The following is a 9,796-nucleotide window of genomic DNA, read 5'->3' as shown; positions in this document are numbered from 1 at the left end:
AAAGATCGGAGTTAAGAGAAAGCTAGCTAAAAACAGACTATTTCTGTAGATATTTAAAAAGGAAAACAGATCTTCAAGCAACAATTGGACCCGTACAAAGTAAGCTTGGGGCACAGGAAATGGAAAATAAGGAAGCTGCAAAGGAATTGACAGGTATTTTGTGTTTGCCATCGCTGCAGAGGATACAAGCAACATCTTAGAAGTGGCTGTAAATCAGGAAATCAAAGAAAATCAAGGAACTCCAGAAATTAACAATCACCAGGCAAGTGGGACTAAGCAAATCACTGGAGTTGCAATCTGAAAAGTCCCTGGGTGTGGATGGACCTCATTCTAGTGACTTAAAGCAAGTGGTAAATGAGATGATTCACATATTAGCTTTAACTTTCCAGAATTCTCTGTAATCAGGGAAAATTCCATTAGATGGGAAAAAAAAACAAATAGAGGTCCTTTATTCAAATATGTATGGAGGCAGGAGGCAGAAAACTGCTGACCAGTTAGCTTAACGTCTCCCATAGGAAAGATATTAAATTTTACTATAACAAGGCATTTAAAAGAAATCAAGGTAATTAGGCAGAGTCAACATGATTTTATGAAAGGGAAATCAAGATTAACCAATTTATTTGGGTGCTTTGAAGAAGTTATATTTGCTGTGGATTAAAGAGCTCTCTCGATTTAGATTTCCAGAAAGTATTTGATAAGGTGCCATATGAAAGGTTATTGTGGAAAATAGAAGCCCATTGTGTACGAGGTAACATATTGGCATTAATAAGAAAACAAAAACTAGTCATAAATTTGTCTTTTTCTGATTGGTATATATACGATGTGGTATGCCGTGTGAATCAATACCAAGACCTCAACCATTGCAATTTGTAGAAATGACTTGGACGAAGAGACCAAGTGTATTTGTTTATGCTACAAAGGTAGGTAGAAAATTCAACGATGAAGAGAGCATCAGGAGGCTACAAAGGATATTAGATATGTCAGGTGAGTGGGCAAAGATGTGGTAAATACAGTAAATTTTGTGAGAAATGCGAAATTATTCATTTTGGCAGGAAGAATCAAAAATAAATATTTCTCGAAATGAGGAGAAGTTGCAGAGTTCTTACATGCAAAGGGATCTGGATGTCCTAATGTACATAGGTGTTGCAAGTAATTAGGAAAATGAATAGAATGTAGGTATTTATTGCAAGGGGAATTGAATACAAAAGTGAGGTGTTATATATCAATTATACACAACACTGGCCGGTTGATATCTTGAGTACTGTGTTCAATTTATTGGTGCCCCTGCATTTCAGAGAAGTTCTACTGGACTAATACCTAGATTGAGAAGGTTGCCTTAATGGAAATGTAGGGTAGACTTTCACCTGCTGGAGCTCAGAAGAGTAAGAGACACCATCAGTGAAATATGTAAGATCCTGAAGGCTTTTGATAGGCTAGTTATAGACAGATGTTTCGCTGTGTGAGAGAATCAAGAACTGGGGATCACTGTTTAAAAATAAGATGTCATCCATTTCGGATAGGTAATTAACCTGCTTGACCAAGTTATGACACCTTCCATAGCCATCAAGGGCTGAATTGGGATTTGAACCTGAAACTGCTGGCCCAGAGGTGGGGAATACTACCTCTGCATCGCAAGTCTGCTGCTCAATGAGGACTGATGCTACAGAGCCACTCTTCATGATGGACTGAGAGGCCTCCTACTCAGGGTACAATCTGTGTGCTTGTCACCCTTATTGCTTCTTCCAAGTGATGTTCAAAATATTGGAATATCTCTTCATCAGCTGAGGGGTGCTGGATGGAGTTGGTGGGTAGCATTCTGTGGGTAGTTTAATTGGTCATGTTTTACCTGATGCTTTGACACTTCATGGGGCCCAGAGTCAATGTTGAGCCTTCCCGAGCAAATCCCTCCTGACTGAATACCACTGTGGATCTGTCCTACAGGGCATAACCAGGGATGGTCCATTGTAGTGCCTAGAACATTGATTCTGTGAGTATTAAAATATCACCTTGTTGCTTGGCATATCTTTGAGAAAATTCTCCCGAATCTTTTGCAAGCTCCCCCACGCCCACCTTGTCTCTGAGGTTGGTAAGGAGGACTATGGAAGGTCGACAGGGCTGGATTTTTGTTGAGTAGATAGATACATCATGGCCCATCTAGTTCCACTTTTTAATGATTCGATACAAGTAAATGGCAAGGCCTCTTGTGGCACCATGGCAGTGTCCCTACCTCTGAACCAAGAGGCCCAGGTTTAAGACCTACCTGCTCAGGCGATGTGTAATAACAGGTTGACAATATCTACAAGTGAATAGCATGTTAGGCCATTTGATAGGAGACTTAAGTGTCAGGGGTGTATCAGATGAGGTGGTGAATTTCCTTCCTTAAATGACATTAGTAAGCTGGCCTGCCCGTCCTCCCTGGACTGACCTATCTCCTCCCTACCTCCCCACCTACACTCACCTTTGCTGGCTCCAACCCCGCCTCTTTGACCAGTCTGTCTCCTCTCCACCTATCTTCTCTTCTATCCATCTTCTATCCGCCTCCCCCCTCTCTCCCTATTTATTTCAGAACCTTCTTCCCCTCCCCATTTCTGAAGAAGGGCTTAGGCCCGAAATGCCAGCTTTCCTGCTCCAAAGATGCTGCTTGGCCAGCTGTGTTCATTCAGCTCCACACTTTGTTATCTCAGTGAGCCAGACGTGTTTTTACAGCAACTCACGACATTTTCATAATCATTATGAGCATGACAAGCATTTTTAATTCCAGATTAATGAATTAAATTTAAATCCCACCATCTGCTATGGTGAGATTTGAGCCGATGCTCCGAGAACATTAACCCGGGTTTATGGATTAGTACACCAGTGACATACAACGGGACTTGAAAATAATGGTGAGGTTTTTAGATTTGAGACGTTGCTTAACTGGGAGCTGGTCTACCCTCAGCACAGGAGTGATATGTGAAGCACTGAAGATTGATTGGTAAACTGTTCAAAACAATAGATCAGTCAACAATGCTTTTAAATACCTTCCGTCACAAATAACTAAGATGTGACAATTAAAATGTTGTCAATGGGTCCATGTCTGGGTTGATGTCAGATGCTATTCTGCATCTCTTCTATCTGATCCAATGCAAATTATAACTCAGCTCCAGAAACGGATGCATGACTTCATCAGGATTTCAAATATAAACATTTCCTCTCCCTAATAAGAACACATCAGTGATTGGCAAGTGAAGTAGAGTGTTCTATTTTCACATTGCGTGTGCTTGACTGACTGTCTTTGAACTTGTGCCAATCTTTTAATTTGCAAAAGGAAATCATAGGAACATAGGATATTGGATTAGGAGGAGGCCATTCAGCCTTCAAGACTCCTCCATCATTCAGTAAAATTATGCCTGGCCTGATTGTGGAGCACTCTCCTGCAACCCAATGACCCCATATCCCTCGAATGCCAACAAATCACAGCAGTCATTTATGTACCTCAGCAACCGATTTAAAATGTACAACTACCCCTCAGAAATATGGAACCATATCCCAAGGGCAGTAAGAGCAATAAGAAGGGACTTTGGTCATCTGGTTATGTCCTCTTACATTCATTGGATACAAGTGGTGTATTATTAATTTTCTTAACTGACTGTGACTCCTCATCACTATTGTGCCATTGGGAGATGTGACTTTATAAGGTCTGGGTTCACTGCACATTTTGGAAACCTCATTGGGTAATGGTCTTCATACTGTGGGGTGTGTGAATCTGACTTTTTCTCCCTCACGCTGTTGAGGAAGTCTGACGCTAGTCATGCACCATCTTTATCCATTATTGTTTGCCAGGAAAGTGCATCCTACATTTTGGAGAATTTGGATAGATGGCAAGTTTGACAAGATTATTCTCACTTGCTCTCTGGACATGATCGCTGTTGACAATGATAACTCCACACCGAGAGGTGTAACATGTCAATAAAGTTGTACTGCACTTCGGGATGAGTGAATTGAAGGTGTGGACCATTCACTTGGTGAAGCCATTGGATCTGGGGCAATGTGGTGAGGATTTCAGATGGTTCATGTTCCCTTTGGCATACGCAGCCCTAAATGGTCTGCCCATACACTGTGACCCCTTGTCAGAAACAATTCCTGATATACACTGAACAGACTGAATATGGAACATGGTATATCTGTCACCAATATACTGGCAATTGGAAGTTTGTAGATATAAACAGTGACTAGCATAAAGTAATCTCGATTCACATTAAATAGGCCAGTGGTAATTTCGGACTGATGGAGTCTTATATTGGTGCAGAGGCCCTCTACATTTCTGTGGTTGTTGGCTTCACATATCCTCAACAACTTTATAATGTCACTGCTAATCCCTGGCTAATAGACCATGTCATGTGCCAGTCGTCCCTATGCCTATATGCCCTTGGTGTAGTTGTGACAATACATCCAAGTTGAAAACTTTCCACGTAACTACTATTATCCTTGGAAGATAACATGATGTAAGAATAACAAGAAATATGGATAAAGAGTGGGGAAATGGATTTGAGGAACAGGTCAGCCATACTGTGATAGGATAGCAGAGCAGACTTCAGTTGAATGGTCTAGCCCTGTTCAGAATATCCCCACATACCAGCTTAATGCAATTCAGTTTCACAACTTGCCATGTTGGGATATGAACTCAGACCCATAATACCAGAATTGACAAAGAAACAAACTGCAGATGTGAAATAACAGAATGTGAAATGTAATATATTGCAGAGAGTGCAGTGGAATTAATTTGAACTCCAAATAACATTGAGTTTATAAAGGGATAACAAGGTGTAGAGCTGGATGAACGCAGCAAGCCAAGCAGCATCAGAGGGATAGGAAAGCTGCCATTTTGGGTCTAGACCCTTCTTCAGAAAAGACCTAGACCCGAAGCGTTAGCTTTCCTGCTACTCTGATGCTGCTTGGCCTGCTGTGTTCATCCAGCTTTACACCTTGTTATCTCAGATTCTCTAGCATTGGCAGTTCTTACTTTCTCTGAGTTTTTATAGGGAGTTTCTTTTTTAAAAAGCTCACTTTAATAGGATCATGTTCCACATTCTCAGCATGGATCAATGTATTAATTAATTAAGTACCTCTGAAATATATTTGACTTTCAATTGGGAAGCAAATGACCTGTTGGCACTTGTGCTGTTGCCACAGTGGTGTGTTGCTGCCACCAGGTGGCAGCATGAGGTTGGGTTTTATGGCAGGACAATGTCTGCAAACCCATGACAGGCCACACTCCTGTACCAACATCATAAGAAGAACTGAGGACCCTTGCCATCCCCATGTCCACCCCTTTCATCACAATGCTACACATGAACAATGGTAGAAACCAGCCTGGGCTGCCAATTCCAGCTGATCTGTTTATGGGAGATGTCGACAGAAGTGACTTTTTAAAAATTCATTCATAGGATGTGGGCATCACTGGCAGGCAACATTTATTGCCCATTTTTAATGGCCCAGAGGGCAATTAAGAGCCAACCACATTGCTGTGGGTCTGGAGGCCAGACCAGGTAAGGATGGTATTTTCCTTCCCTCAAGGACATTCGTGAACCAGATTGGTTTTTCTGACAATTAGTCATCATTTGACTCTTAATTCCAGGTATATTTACTGAATTCAAATTCCACCATTTGCCGTGGCGGGATTCAAACCCAGGTCCCCAGAACATTACCTGGTTCCCTGGAATAAGAGATAATACCACTAAGCCATTGCATGCCCTGCCACTGAAGGATTTCTCTGTAAAATTACGATCATTTTAAAAGGAAGAATCTTGAAAAGAAAATGATGCAAAGAATTTCACAGATGATCACGGGCAAAGGATTGTGCCTCATTTAAGTTTGATTGCCTGGTGATTAGGTGCCAGTTTCTGAGCTGGAGCCAGAGGACTCCAGACAATGTCTCCTGCCTGCTTGTTATCCCCAGGATCACCAGCTACAACTCAGACTGGTCTTCATTCTTGGTCACTGCCCAGCCTAGGATGAACTGGCAGAGTTAATCCCTGGCATCATGAATTGGGCTTTCTGTCAGTATGAAAACAGCCCTTGTACTCCAGAACTTGCTGCTCCCCTTGCCAAGCTCTTGCTGTACAGTTACAACACTAGCATTGACCTGACAATGTAGAAAATTTGCCAGGTATGTCCTGTACACAAAAATGCAGGCCATATCTAATCTGACCAATTACCACCCCATCAGACTACTCCCACTGCCTTGGGACAGCAGCTAACACAATCAAAGACCACTCTCACCCCCATCATTCTCTCTTCCACCCTCTTCCATTGGGCAGAAGGTACAAAAGTTTGAAAATACATACCAACAGATTTAAGAACAGCTTCTTCCTCACTGTTATCAGGTTTATGAGCAGACTTTTCATTTATTAGAGTTGATCTTTCTCTGTACATGTAACACTATATTCTGCATTCTGTTCTATTAGATTAGATTCCCTACAGTGTGGAAACAGGCCCTTTGGCCCAACAAGTCCACACTGCCCCTTGAAGCATCCCACCCAGACCCACCCCGCTATAACCCACACACCCCCGAACACTACGGGCAATTTAGCATGGCCGATCCACCTAGCCTGGACTGTGGGAGGAAACCAGAGCACCCGGAGGAAACCCACACAGACACAGAGAATGTGCAAACTCCACACAGACAGTTGCCTGAGGCTGGAATCAAACTTGGGTCCCTGGCGCTGTGAGGCTGCAGTGCTAACCACTGAGCCACCATGCCGCCCCATTACCCTGATGTAGTACTGTAGGGTCTGTTTTGTCTGGCTACCAAACAAAGCAATAGTTTTCACTGTATCTGGGTATATTTGACAGCAATAAATCACATGAAATCAAATAACGCGATGGACAGTGTCAGCGACAATGCAATCAAAGAGTAACTGCTGAGCGATAACCTGCTCAAAGATTCCCCATTTGGGCTCCACCAGGGCCATTCAGCTCCTGACCTCATTACAGCCTTAGTTCAAACTTGGACAAAAGAGCTGAATTCCAGAGGTGAGGTGAGAGTGACAGCCCTTGATATCAAGGCTGCATTTGATCGAGTGTGACATCAGGGAACCCTAGCAAAAGCGGAATCAATGGATATCAGGAGGCAAACTCTCCTCTGGTTGGAGTCATACATGGCACACAGGAAGATGGTCTTCGTAACTGGAGGTCAGTCATCTCAGCCCCAGGACATCTCTGCAGGAGTTCATCAGGCACAAATATCTTCAGTTGCTTTTTAAATGACTTTCCCTCCTTCCCTCCCTCAGTAGGTCAGAAGTTGGGATGTTCGCCAATGATTGCACAATGTTCAGCATCATTTGGAACTCTTCAAATACTGAAGCAGCCCATGTTCAAATGTAAAAAGATCCAGACGATATTAAAGCTTGGACAAACAAGTAGCAAGTAACATCTTCAACCCATAAATGCCAGGCTACGACCATTCCCAAAAGAACACAATCTAACCACAGTCCCTAGACATTCAATGGTGTTACAATCACTGCTTTTACCCACTATCAACATCCTGGGGTTACCAGTGACCAGAAACTCAACTGGACTTTGCATATAAACACAGAGTCTATAAGATCAGGTTAGAAGCCATGAATACTCACCTCCTGACTCACCAAATCCTGTCTATCCTCTGACTGACACAAGTCAGGAGTGTGATGGAATGCTCCCCACTTGCCTGCATGAGTGCACCTCCGACAACACTCAGAAAGGTTGACACCATCCAGGACAAAGCAGCCCACATCCACAATCATCCACTTCCTCCACCAGCAATGCTCAGTAGCAGCAGTGTGTACTACCTGCAAGATGTGCTACAGAAATTCACCAAAGATCCTGAGACAGCACCTTCCAAACCCATGATCATTTCCATCTCGAAGGACAAAGGAGCATTCTGGGAAGTTCAGCGACTCTAAGACTCAGCTGGTAACAGTCTTATCTCTGAGGCTGAAGGTTATGGACTCCAGAATTTGTGCATCAAAATGTACAGCTACTGCTTCAGGACAATATTAAGAGAGTGCTGCAGTGTTAGAATTGCAGTCTTTTGGATGAGATATTAGACTGAAGCTTCATATACTTTTTCAGGTGCATGTGAAAATCTTGTGTAAACATTTCCAAAAAGGATAGCTGAATGTTGGATTGGCAAATCAGCTCACTGCCCTTTATATCAATTGTCATCTCAAAAAATTTCAAGTTAGAGTGTCACAACATTATCGGTTGGCTATGGTTAAGGATACACTCTCTGCAGCCAACAAGAGAGCATTGACATCATCCAGGAGACATATTACTTAAGATTAAATTAATTAAGAAGAACTCTCAAAGAAAGGAAATGCCAAATAGTTTAAAAGCTTACATGTATTACACAATCAAGATTTCACATTCGAGTGGGAAGACAAATCTTAATGTCTCAATCATACTGAAAGGAGGGAGTAGTTGAACAGCAGAAACTAGGAATACCCTAAATTATTTAAAGGGTTAAAGAAGCTGAATACTGAATACAGTATTACACTGAAAGTAAAGAATTTAAATTCTTATGTCTCGATACAATCAAGAAGACTGTGGATCTCCTAATGGAGAAAGTTGAGAAGCAATTTATAGAAATGGCATGGACAGGCATTGTTTTGCCTGTTATGAAACCACTTTATGCTGCTCGGCTTCAGTTCCCCAGTGCCCAAACCTAATAGTATATGGCATGGTGGTTCCGTGGCTTACACCGCTACCTTACAGCACCGGGGACCTGGATTTGATTCCAGCCTCAGGCGACTATCTGTGTGGAGTTTACACTTTCTCCACATGTCTGTGTGGGTTTCCTCCCAAAGCTGTGCAGGTTATGTGGATTGGCCATGCTAAATTGTCATAGTGTCTAAGGTAGAAATTGCAGGGATGGGATGGCTCTTTGGAGGGTCAGTTTGGACTCAATGGGCCAAATGGCCATTTTTTTTATTCATTCACAGGATGAAGGTGTCACTGACCAGGCAGCCTTTATTGCCCAGACAGCAGTTAAGAGTTAATCACATCACTGTGGGTCTGGAGTCACATGGAGGCCAAACCAGGTAATGATAGCAGTTTCCTTTCCTAAAGGACATTAGTGAACCAGATGGGTTTTTCCCCAATAAGGCATCATTAGACTCTTTAATTCCAGATATTTATTGAATTCAACTTCCACTACTTGCCATGGCAGAATTCAAACCCAGGTCCCCAGAACATTATCTGGGTTTCCGAATTAACAGTCCAGTGATAATACCACTAGGCCATCACCTTCCCCCTCTTCAACACTGTAGGGATTTGATGATTCACTCAAATTTACATTGATCTCATATAGCTCAACAAGATGGTGGCAACAGAAATTGTCCGTGGTTGGCAAGAGTTCAGATAAATTATTCAGAAGTAGAGTTTTCATGAAACCATCTGCCAATAATAGATTTTGCACATTTCAAAGGGCAAGTAACCAAGGTGGCTCACTACATTCATAACTCCTGTTGGGAGATTTTGCTTCAAGCAGTTAGCATTTGGGGGTTACCTTGACCACAGGGGACTTCCTATGGACTACATCCAATATTTTATAAGGTCTTCATGGAATTATGTGTCATGTGTATGACATATATTGACATACAGGGAAACAGGTGAACAGCAGATCAAAGAATGCATGTTGTCTTAAATGCAGGCAGAAAGATGTATAATAACAGAACCATGGAAAACTAAAAACTATTATAGTTCCTCACTCCAAAGATCTCCAAAGAATCTTTGGGATGGTAAAGCAGTTATAGAGCCGCAGAGCTGTACAGCACAG

This window comes from Stegostoma tigrinum, chromosome 31 (genome assembly GCF_030684315.1).
Source record: "Stegostoma tigrinum isolate sSteTig4 chromosome 31, sSteTig4.hap1, whole genome shotgun sequence".
In the NCBI taxonomy this organism is placed as follows: Eukaryota; Metazoa; Chordata; class Chondrichthyes; order Orectolobiformes; family Stegostomatidae; genus Stegostoma; species Stegostoma tigrinum.
The sequence above is the reverse complement of the archived record's forward strand: the minus strand, read 5'-3'. Positions refer to the sequence as shown.